At 40.2% G+C, this 9,724-nt stretch overlaps 1 pseudogene; it reads left to right on the top strand.

The window, feature by feature from the left end:
• Window positions 1-659: 659 nt before the first annotated feature.
• LOC148802402 (pentatricopeptide repeat-containing protein At5g48910 pseudogene) lies at window positions 660-2,586 on the top strand (annotated as a pseudogene).
• Window positions 2,587-9,724: the final 7,138 nt, after the last annotated feature.

Genomic DNA, 9,724 nt, shown 5'->3' with positions numbered 1-9,724 from the left:
CCATACAAGGAAGCCCAACTGTGCAGCAATTAGGAAGGCTAAGTGACCACATAACCTTAATAGGCCTAAAGCCCATTTCGAACTGGGCTAATTTAATCAGTTAAATAAGGGGCGAATTCTGGGATTGGATTAGCAGATAGGATGAGGTCTTAACATTATCCACTCAAAGAGTCCAGATCTGAATGTGATTCAGATCTGGAAACTTCCTAATGAGATTAGGAGAAGGCTGATCCAATCTGCAGATAAGATAAGGGTTTACACTTATCACTTAAAGGGATGTTTGATCCAAATATGATTTGGATCAGCAACTCCTAAAGGGAGAGAAATTGTTGAAATTCGCCCACCTTATTCCGCAAGATTTGGGCGTCCATACGATGGATCTCTCACTCCTTCAATCTGAACACTAGGCCAGCCCATACAGAATTTACGAATGACTCTTGAATTCAACTTTTGAAATTATAAAACCGATTCCCACGCCATGTAAGCATCACACTTCTATCTACGCTTTTTATGTGAGGTGGCAATCCAACTCGGATTACATGTCACAAAGACTAAAATGACCCTGTTAGGGCCCACGGCCATTGTTCTCTCCCGCCCTCCCTATTCTCTCTCTTTCATTCTCTCACACTCTCAACTCTCTTCTCTTCGACTGAAACTTTTCCCTCGATGACGTCTCTCTCTTAGTCCTCTGTAAGAACCTGCAAGAAGCCAAGCAAATCCATGCTCTCATGATCAAATCCTCTCAAATCTCTAATACCAACTCGGCTAGCCGACTAGCCGAGATCTATGCCCTTTCCGATCATGGAAGCCTCAAATACACTATGAAGGTCCTCAATTCCGTCGAAGAACCATACCCTTTCATCTGGAACACGGTCATTAGTGGAAACCTCATGAAACAAAACCCCCTCAAAGCCATTCTTCTCTACAATCAGATGTTGTGCTGGTCTGTTGAACCCGATCACTTCACCTTTACGTTTCTCCTCAAGGCTTGCACCCAATTGCCAACACCCACTACAAGGAAATAGCTCCATTCTCATGTTGTCAAGTACGGGCTCGAGAATGACTAATTTATTCGAAATAAGTTGATTCATCTCTTTTGCAATCTCCGGGTCAATTTCAGATGCTCGCAAGATTTTCGATACAAGTACGGAGTTAGACATTGTTACCTGGAACAGCATGCTCGAAGGGTATGCAGATAACAGAGATGGTGAGTCGCTTCACCAACTCTTCGATAGAATGCCTTCTCGACATTTAGTGTCATGGAATACAATGATTGCTTTTCATGTTCAAGTGGGTGAGTTCAGGCAGGCAATCGAGGTCTTCCAGAGAATGCAAGAAAAGGGTATTCAGCCGAACCCAGTGACACTTATTAGTGTTTTATCTGCATTTGCCTGTCTGGGTGCACTTGCTCAAGAAAGGTGGATTCATGCCTACATAGACAAGCATGGAATTGAGCTTGACGAGAACCTCGGGTCATCACTTATTAACATGTACGCCAAGTGTGGGTGCTTAGAAGGTGCAATTCAAGCATTCTAGAAAACAAGTAATAAAAGTGTTCACACATGGAATGCAATGATCTTTGGATTGGCTGCAAATGGACAAAGCCTAAAAGCACTTGAACTCTTCTCCAAGATGAAGTCATCGGGAATTCGGCCAAATGCAATAACCTTTTCCTATGTTTTGAATTCTTGTAGCCACGGAGGGTTAGTTGAATACAGTGTTGATTATTTCAGACAGATGAGTGAGGTTTATGGGATTGAACCTGATATTGCACATTATGGGTGCATGGTTGATCTTTTTGGCCATGCGAGACTGTTCAATAGGATAGAGGAGACCATCAGAACCATGCCAATGAAACCCGATGCAGTTATGTGGAAGGCTTTATTGGGTGCTTGTAGAATCCACAAGAATCTTGAAATGGGGGAGCAAGCAGGGCTTAAACTTATTGAACTGGCTCCTAATGATCATGCGAGCTATGCTCTGTTGTCAAATATATATGCTATGGCTGATAAATGGGACAAAGTTCATGAAGTGAGAAAATTGATGTGGGAAAGAAGAATAATGAAGCCACCTGGAAGCAGCTCAATTGAATTGGATGGAGTTGTGTACAAGTTTGCTGTTGGAGATACAGCTCATTCTCGAAAGAAAGAGATCTATAAGATGCTAGGTGAAATGGGAGAAAGATTAAAGAATGCAGGTTATGAACCAGACGCAAAACAATGTTTGTTGGATATTGACGATGAAGAGGTGAAACAGACTTCACTAGGGCACCACAGTGAAAAATTGGCAATTGCATTTGGATTCATCAACACGAAACCTGGAACAACAATACGCATGGTGAAAAACCTACATGTCTGTGGCGATTTCCATTCCGCAATTAAGCTTCTCTCTAAGATTTACAACCGTGAAGTTATTGTTAGGGATTCAAATAGATTTCACTATTTTAAAAATGGATCATGTTCTTGTATGGATTCAAATAGATTTCACTATTTTACGCTTGAAGACAATGGATTACAATTTATAATGGTGTTCACCTGTAGCAAGTCCCATCCAGCCATCCGTCAGACTAATTATGTCAGCTGGTGAAGTTGCAAATGTAGTCAGGAGATACGCCATGTTTCACGATGACAGGTGAATTACATGAAATAATAAAATGCAATTACAACATCACCATATTACATACAACCTACAATCCTTCTCTAGTTGTTTCTATTTACCAGAAGCCGCTAATCTTTCTCCAATAGGCTATGCAAATTGCCATCTCCTCTTCAAACAACTAATTCCTCATCATTTTCTCTTTATATTTTACATTCTTTAGCCTGTTTTTGTTTTTTGGAAATTGCTACCTCCTTACTTTTTACCTCCACTTTCAACTTTTTTCATTTTCTTTATAGAATCAAATAAAGATCATTTTTCCTATTTGCTTTATGTCTTGGCAAATGGATTAGTTGGACGATTAAATGGTAACTGATCAATTCCCTCCGTTTTGTTTCCAACAGCCACAGTTTTACTGGCTTTTGGCTTCTCCCTTACTCGAGATTTCTCTTCTGATTTCTCTTGAATTGAAGCAGGGGAAGGCAGTTTTGGTGAATTAAATTGCTTTGAACTCAGATAGGGTAAGGTAGGGGGGGGGGAGAAGATGGGACCAGCAACTCTGGTGAGCTTGTTGTTTTAAAGTTGGGAGTGAATACCCATGAGGGATTACAAAGGTTGAAAGGGGAGTGGGGGGAGGAGGTGACGGGGGGAAGGACATGTCTCTAAAGGCAATACACTTGAGAGAGATTGTGGTAAAAAAGAAAAAGGGGAAGCAAGTGATGAAGAAAGTGGAATGAATCTATAAGTACTAATATGGGACCAATGGGATGATTGTTGGGCTCTTGGATTTATTTCCTCTTTGGGTGTGCTTTATCACCTTCCTAAGGTATTATTTTTTCAAATGAATTTTATCTTATTTTACAAAAAAAAAAAGATATCTTAATGGCCCATTGGCAGAGATGGGGCCAATTGTGCCAACCTGGTAAGCATCATCTAACTTGGTAAAACTTTACCAGGATAGAATTAAAATAACAATTTGAAATATAAAGGCATTCCAAAGCCATTGAAAAGAAGCAATATCTTGTGACAATAAAGGAATATTTTGGTTTGTTTTTTGGACTGTGATAGAGGTTGTTTAGAGAAAAGATGATAAGATTTTGTTATTTGGTTCTACAGGTATTAGTATGGGATATGTAAGATCAAAGTTGGGCTTTTGGAATTATTTATGGATTATCACCATCCTAATGTATTTTTTTCCTAATGAATTTTATCTTATTCTTCAACAAAAAAAAAAAAAAACAAATCTTAATTGCCCCTTGGCAAATAAGGTGCCAAATGTGCCAACCTCGTAACCATCACCTAACTTGATAAAAGTTTACCAAGATGGGGTTAAAATGACAATTTTTAATATAAAGACATCCGAAAGCCTTTGGAAACAAACAATATCTTTTGACAATAAAATAATACCTTGGTTTGTATTATCGGACTGTGATGGAGGCTGTTTGGAGAAAAGGTTATCAGGTTTTGCCATTCGGTTCTATGAGTATTAGTATGGGACCAGTGGGATGATTGTGGGGCTCTTGGGTTTATTTCCTCTTTAGGTGATGCTTTATCACCTTCATAAGGTATTATTTTTTCAAATGAATTTTATCTTATTTAAATATATATATATATATATATATATATATATATATCTTAATGGCCCATTAGCAGAGACGGGGCCAAATGTGACAACCTAGTAAGCATCATCTAACTTGGTAAAACTTTACCAGGATAGAATTAAAATGACAATTTGAAATATAAAAATATGCAAAAGCCATAGAAAATAAGCAATATCTTGTGACAATAAAGGAATATTTTGCTTTGTTTTTTGGACTATGATAGAGGTTGTTTAGAGAAAAGGTTATAAGATTTTTCCATTCAGTTCTACGGGTATTAGTATGGGATCTGTGACATCAATGTTAGGCTTTTAGAATTATTTCCTCTTTGGGTGATGGCTTATCAACATCCTAATATATTTTTTTCCTAATTAATTTTATCTTATTTTTCAACAAAAAAAAATCTCAATGGCCCCTTGGCAAATATGGTGCCAAATGTGCCAACCTATTAACCATCTACTAACTTGGTAAAAATTTACCAATGTGGAGTTTAAATGACAATTTTTAATATAAAAGACATCTAAAAGCCATTGCAAAGAACCAATATCATTTGACAATAAAATAATACATTGGTTTTTTGAAGGAATGGTAGGATCCATCTAATGGACACCAAAGAGGTAGCGGAATGGTTGGGCGAATTTCAAAAATTTTTCTACCTTCTTCCAACTGGGATCTCCAGGTTCGAACAACCCATTAAATCAAAAATAAATAAATAACAATTCTAAATAAATTTTGGATTTAACAATATTAATTTCAGATCAATCGTCGTTAACAAGAAACCAATTCTTGAAAAAAAAGAAAGCAATCTGCGCAAATCTTGGAAGAACAATTTCTATCCATCTGTGCAGAGTCAGATCTGATTTTTCTTTTGGTTCAAGATTCGAACCTGTGGCTTTGATACCACTGATGGAATGGTAGGATCCATCTAATGGACGCCAAAGAGGTTGCGGAATGGGTGGGCGAATTTCAAAAATTTTTCTACCTTCCTCCAACTGGGAATCGTATTCCCTAAATTTAGAATACCATATTCAAGGATCTTATCTGAACCATAATCGAACCATATCTGAACCAAAAGGTAAAAGGGAGGATTATATCTGATCCGGAGAAGCAGTATCTCCCAAAGTTGGTGTTCACGCCCAAAGAAGAAACCAAGATCTGCTCCTACTGATGATGACACAGCTGTGGATGGAACAGAACCAGCAGGGTCCGTCCTACACATTGGATCCTTCCCAAGAATCCTCTGAAAACTTTGAACACCAAATCTTCTTCAGTCTTTCTTGCAAGACTGATGTCAAGAACTGATTTCTTGACTTCCTATTGTTGCAAAGATCGAATCTTGCAATAGTGAATGGTGGCGGCAGGAGGAGAACTCCAGGGACGAAGATGGCTGAATTGCTTTCTTTTCTCTGGAGTATGAATGAGATCTAATCTCAATTCGTAGGGAGCTTTCTTTCACCAAAAAACTAGTTCAAATTCTGATGTATCTCTTGTTTTTCTCCTCCTTTCTTCTTGATTAAGAAACCTCCTAATTAGGAGTTATCCCAATCCAAATCTGTATTTGCTTAGGGGATTATCTTAATCCTATCTGCAGATTAAGTTAGTTTACTCCTGATCTTATCAGGAGGTTACCAGATTCAAATCTAATTTGAATTTGGTCTCCTGGAGTGGATAAGGTCAAAGGCCCAATCCTTTTACTAACATTAATCTCAGATTCGCCCTATAGATGGGTGATCATATCAGCCCAGCTCGAAATGGGCTTTTGGCCCATTAGATGTTCAGTGTTTAACTAGTTTCCAATCTGCTGCCCAGTTGGGCTTCTTTGTATGGCATGGGACCCAAGCATTGATCTACACACCAGCCACATGGGTTTGGCCCAGCCTTTAATACAAGGCCTAGCCGAATTCACTGAAAGACTCAGTAAACCCCTGAGCCCATCATATGAACCCTATGGGCCCAACACTTACATTAAGTGGTCCCTGGGCCAAGCCATCTTATAAAAACCCAAGGACTGTGGGCAGGTGCAAGATTAGCCCATCAGGTACTACCCTAAATGGTCTTACACTTAACCTTTCGGCCCTTAATGATCAAGCACTGCCCGACAAGAGAGCACCTCTCCCTCGGCTGCAAGGAACAGTGCTGCACTCTCCACTCACATGGATCTCGGGAATTAAAACCATTTGCAAACAATTCGAAATCGTACATATATATATATATAAATATATTAATTTTGCAAAACAAAATTCCGACAAAGGGGTTGATCCTGTCACTATGATCACCCACTCAGATGAATTCTTAAACTGTCCCAACATACCCAGGTTTTGATCCCCATCTAAGGATCTCCCTGATTGGCATATCAAAGACAGCCCAATCCGACACCTAGTGAAATGTCATAATCGAGTCTAGGGGTCAGGTGTAACTTTCCAATTTTTCCCATCTGTCTCTAAGGTCCAGGGCAATACTGGAAATCTGGTCCAGTTCAAGGATTCAAGTAATCCCATACTGCATGTGCCTTGGGTCTTACCCTGGTGGCTGAGACAGACCATCCCAACATTTGGTGGCACACCAGTATCAGCCTTGGTAGGATAAATTTCCCCAGACTTATCCAACGGCTGTGAATATTTAAAACTAACACGAGTCTCTATAAGTGTCCAGTTTTAGGGTCTTACATAGAATTAAACCAAACAACATGAATCAAACATGCACTTTATTTATTTCCACTAAATAACAAAAGTACATCAAATCGGATTGAAGCTAAGGGCATACAAAACTGTCTAACATTTTTGTTATCGGGTTGTGATAGTGGTTGTTTGGAGCAAAGATTATCAAATTTTGTCATTCGGTTCTAGGGGTATTAGTATGGGACTAGTGGGATGATTGTGGGGCTCTTGGGTTTATTTCCTATTTGGGTGATGCTTTATCACCTTCGTAAGGTATTATTTTTTTAAATGAATTTTATCTTATTTTTCAAAAAAAAATATCTTAATGGCCCATTGGTAGAGACGGGGCCAAATGTGCCAACCTGGTAAGCATCATCTAACTTGGTAAAACTTTACCAGGATAGAATTAAAATGACAATTTGAAATATAAATGAATGCAAAAGCCATAGATAAGAAGCAATATCTTGTGACAATAAAAGAATATTATGGTTTGTTTTTTGGACTGTGATAGAGGTTGTTTAGAGAAAAGATGATAAGATTTTGCCATTCAGTTCTACAGGTATTAGTATGGGATCTGTGACATCAAAGTTGGGCTTTTAGAATTATTCCTCTTTGGGTGATGGCTTATCACCGTCCTAATGTAATTTTTTCCTTATAAATTTTTTCTTATTCTTTAACAAAAAAAAAATTTCAATGGCCCCTTGGTAAATATGGTGCCAAATGTGCCAACTTGTTAACCATCTACTAGTTTGGTAAACATTTACCAAGATGGAGTTAAAATGACAACTTTTAATATAAAAGACATCTGAAAGCCATTGCAAATAACCAATATCATTTGACATTAAAATAATACCTTGGTTTGTGTTATCGAACTGTGATAGAGGTTGTTTGGAGAAAAGATTATCAAATTTTGCCATTCGGTTTAGGGTATTAGTATGGGACCAGTGGGATCAAAGTTGGGTGATGCCTTATCACCTTGCTAATGTGTTTTTTTTCATAATGAATTTTATCTTATTCTTCAAAAAAATCTTAATGGTCCTTTGGTTTGAAAAAGATGATACAATTGATTTGAAAAAATAATACCTTACGAAGGTGATAAAGTATCACCCAAAAAGGAAATAAACCCAAGAGACCCCCAATCATCCTATTGGTCCCATACTAATACCCCTAGAACCGAATGGCCAAATCTGATAATCTTTTCTCCAAACAACCTCTATCACAGTTCGATAACACAAACCAAGGTATTATTTTAATGTCAAATGATATTGGCTGTTTGCAATGGCTTTCGGATGTCTTTTATATTAAAATTGTCATTTTAACTCCATCTTGGTAAATTTTTACCAAGTTAGTAGATGGTTAATAGGTTGGCACATTTGGCACCATATTTGCTAAGAGGCCATTGAGATTTTTTTTGTTGAAGAATAAGATAAAATTCATTAGGAAAAAAATACATTAAGACGGTGATAAGCCATCACCCAAAGAGGAAATAATTCTAAAAGCCCAAGTTCCGGCTTTCGCATGCTTTCGCGCTGACGCGCTCAAGCCGTTGCGCGTTAAGCATGATGAAAAACGGATGCAACAAGCAACGGATTGAGCGCTAGCGCGGCGCGGTAGCGCAGCCGTTTTCTTGCTGCTAGCGCGCGCAGTAGTTTTTCATCATGCTGCTACTAGCGCGCAACGGCTTTCTCTGATAGGCTCGCTTCGCTTTTGTTGCTCCGCTCGCTGCCTCCCCACCCCTGCTTAGCGTTCCACTTGTGATCCTGGATGCAGTGGAGGATTTTTATAAATGCGCCCGAATGCCCTCCATAAGACCCTATTTCTCTTTCCCCCCTCGAGAAAGAGAAAGAAGAGAAGAAAGGATTTCTTCTCTTCTTTCATGTGAACGGCCCTATCTTGTATCGAAAGGTTTTTCGTGCTATACACCACGTTGAGAAAGACCAACCTCCTATGTACCGTACCATTTTGGTACCTCGAAAGGGAGGTGCTCCTTATGATGCTACGGACGGCTGTCCGAAGTGCAAGGGGTAAACTCGGACTCGGATAGGATAGGATTGTGCGTGCCGGGCCCTTCGGGTGTCATATTTTGGCCGAGTTCCCCGTACCGTAGGCCCCTATGTTACGCGGCCGTAATATTTTGTTACGTTCCACCGCTGTTACGCCAGAAATAAAAGGTTCCACACGAGCTCCCGTTCTGCGGCGTGGTGGCAGGACCGCTAGGGGATTGGCTCCGGGTGTAGGTAGGGTCAAATCTGCAGGGGTCATGCAAATACATAGGCCCCTTCCCTTCTGCCGAGTGGTTTAGAAGGCGCTTTCCGATCTACGGTCCCTCGGAGCGAAGGGTTAGGCAGGTAGTACGGGCCCTCTGACTTCCAGCTATGTGCTGTGCGGCTCCCGCGAAGCGAATGAAGGGAAGCTCGAAGCTTTCCAAACCGATTACCGCGGCGGCTTATGTAGTGGTCGGCCAACTAAAGCTCGCTAAGCTTCGCTTCCCTCCCCCCTTACTGAACTTATGTAGTCGTCGGCCTTCTATAAGCGACTTGTCGAGTCTACGAAGCTTTGCTTCTTGTAGTCGTAGTCTTGTAGTCGGCCCGTAATGCCTCCCTTCATTTGCTTGCCTCCTTCCAGCCCAGAATGCTTGGCCTCCTGCGCCAAGTCGATCTTTTAGGCCGTCCCGGAAGCTACCGCTTCTACGACGAGTCGCTTCTCCCCTTCTCCACTCTCTCTGGCGGAGAAAGCTCTTCGAGCTTACGGGTGAGCTTACGCTTACTCTCAGCCTCTTTGATTGGTAGGCGGGCGGGCTAAGCCCCCTACTTAAGATTCAAAAGGGTAATTGGATTATGTCGTGACGCTTTGGTTAGGCCGACTACTCTACTA

Source organism: Nelumbo nucifera, chromosome 2, assembly GCF_055504915.1.
Source record: "Nelumbo nucifera cultivar China Antique chromosome 2, China Antique-T2T, whole genome shotgun sequence".
NCBI lineage: Eukaryota > Viridiplantae > Streptophyta > Magnoliopsida > Proteales > Nelumbonaceae > Nelumbo > Nelumbo nucifera.
The sequence above is the reverse complement of the archived record's forward strand: the minus strand, read 5'-3'. Positions and strand labels throughout refer to the sequence as shown.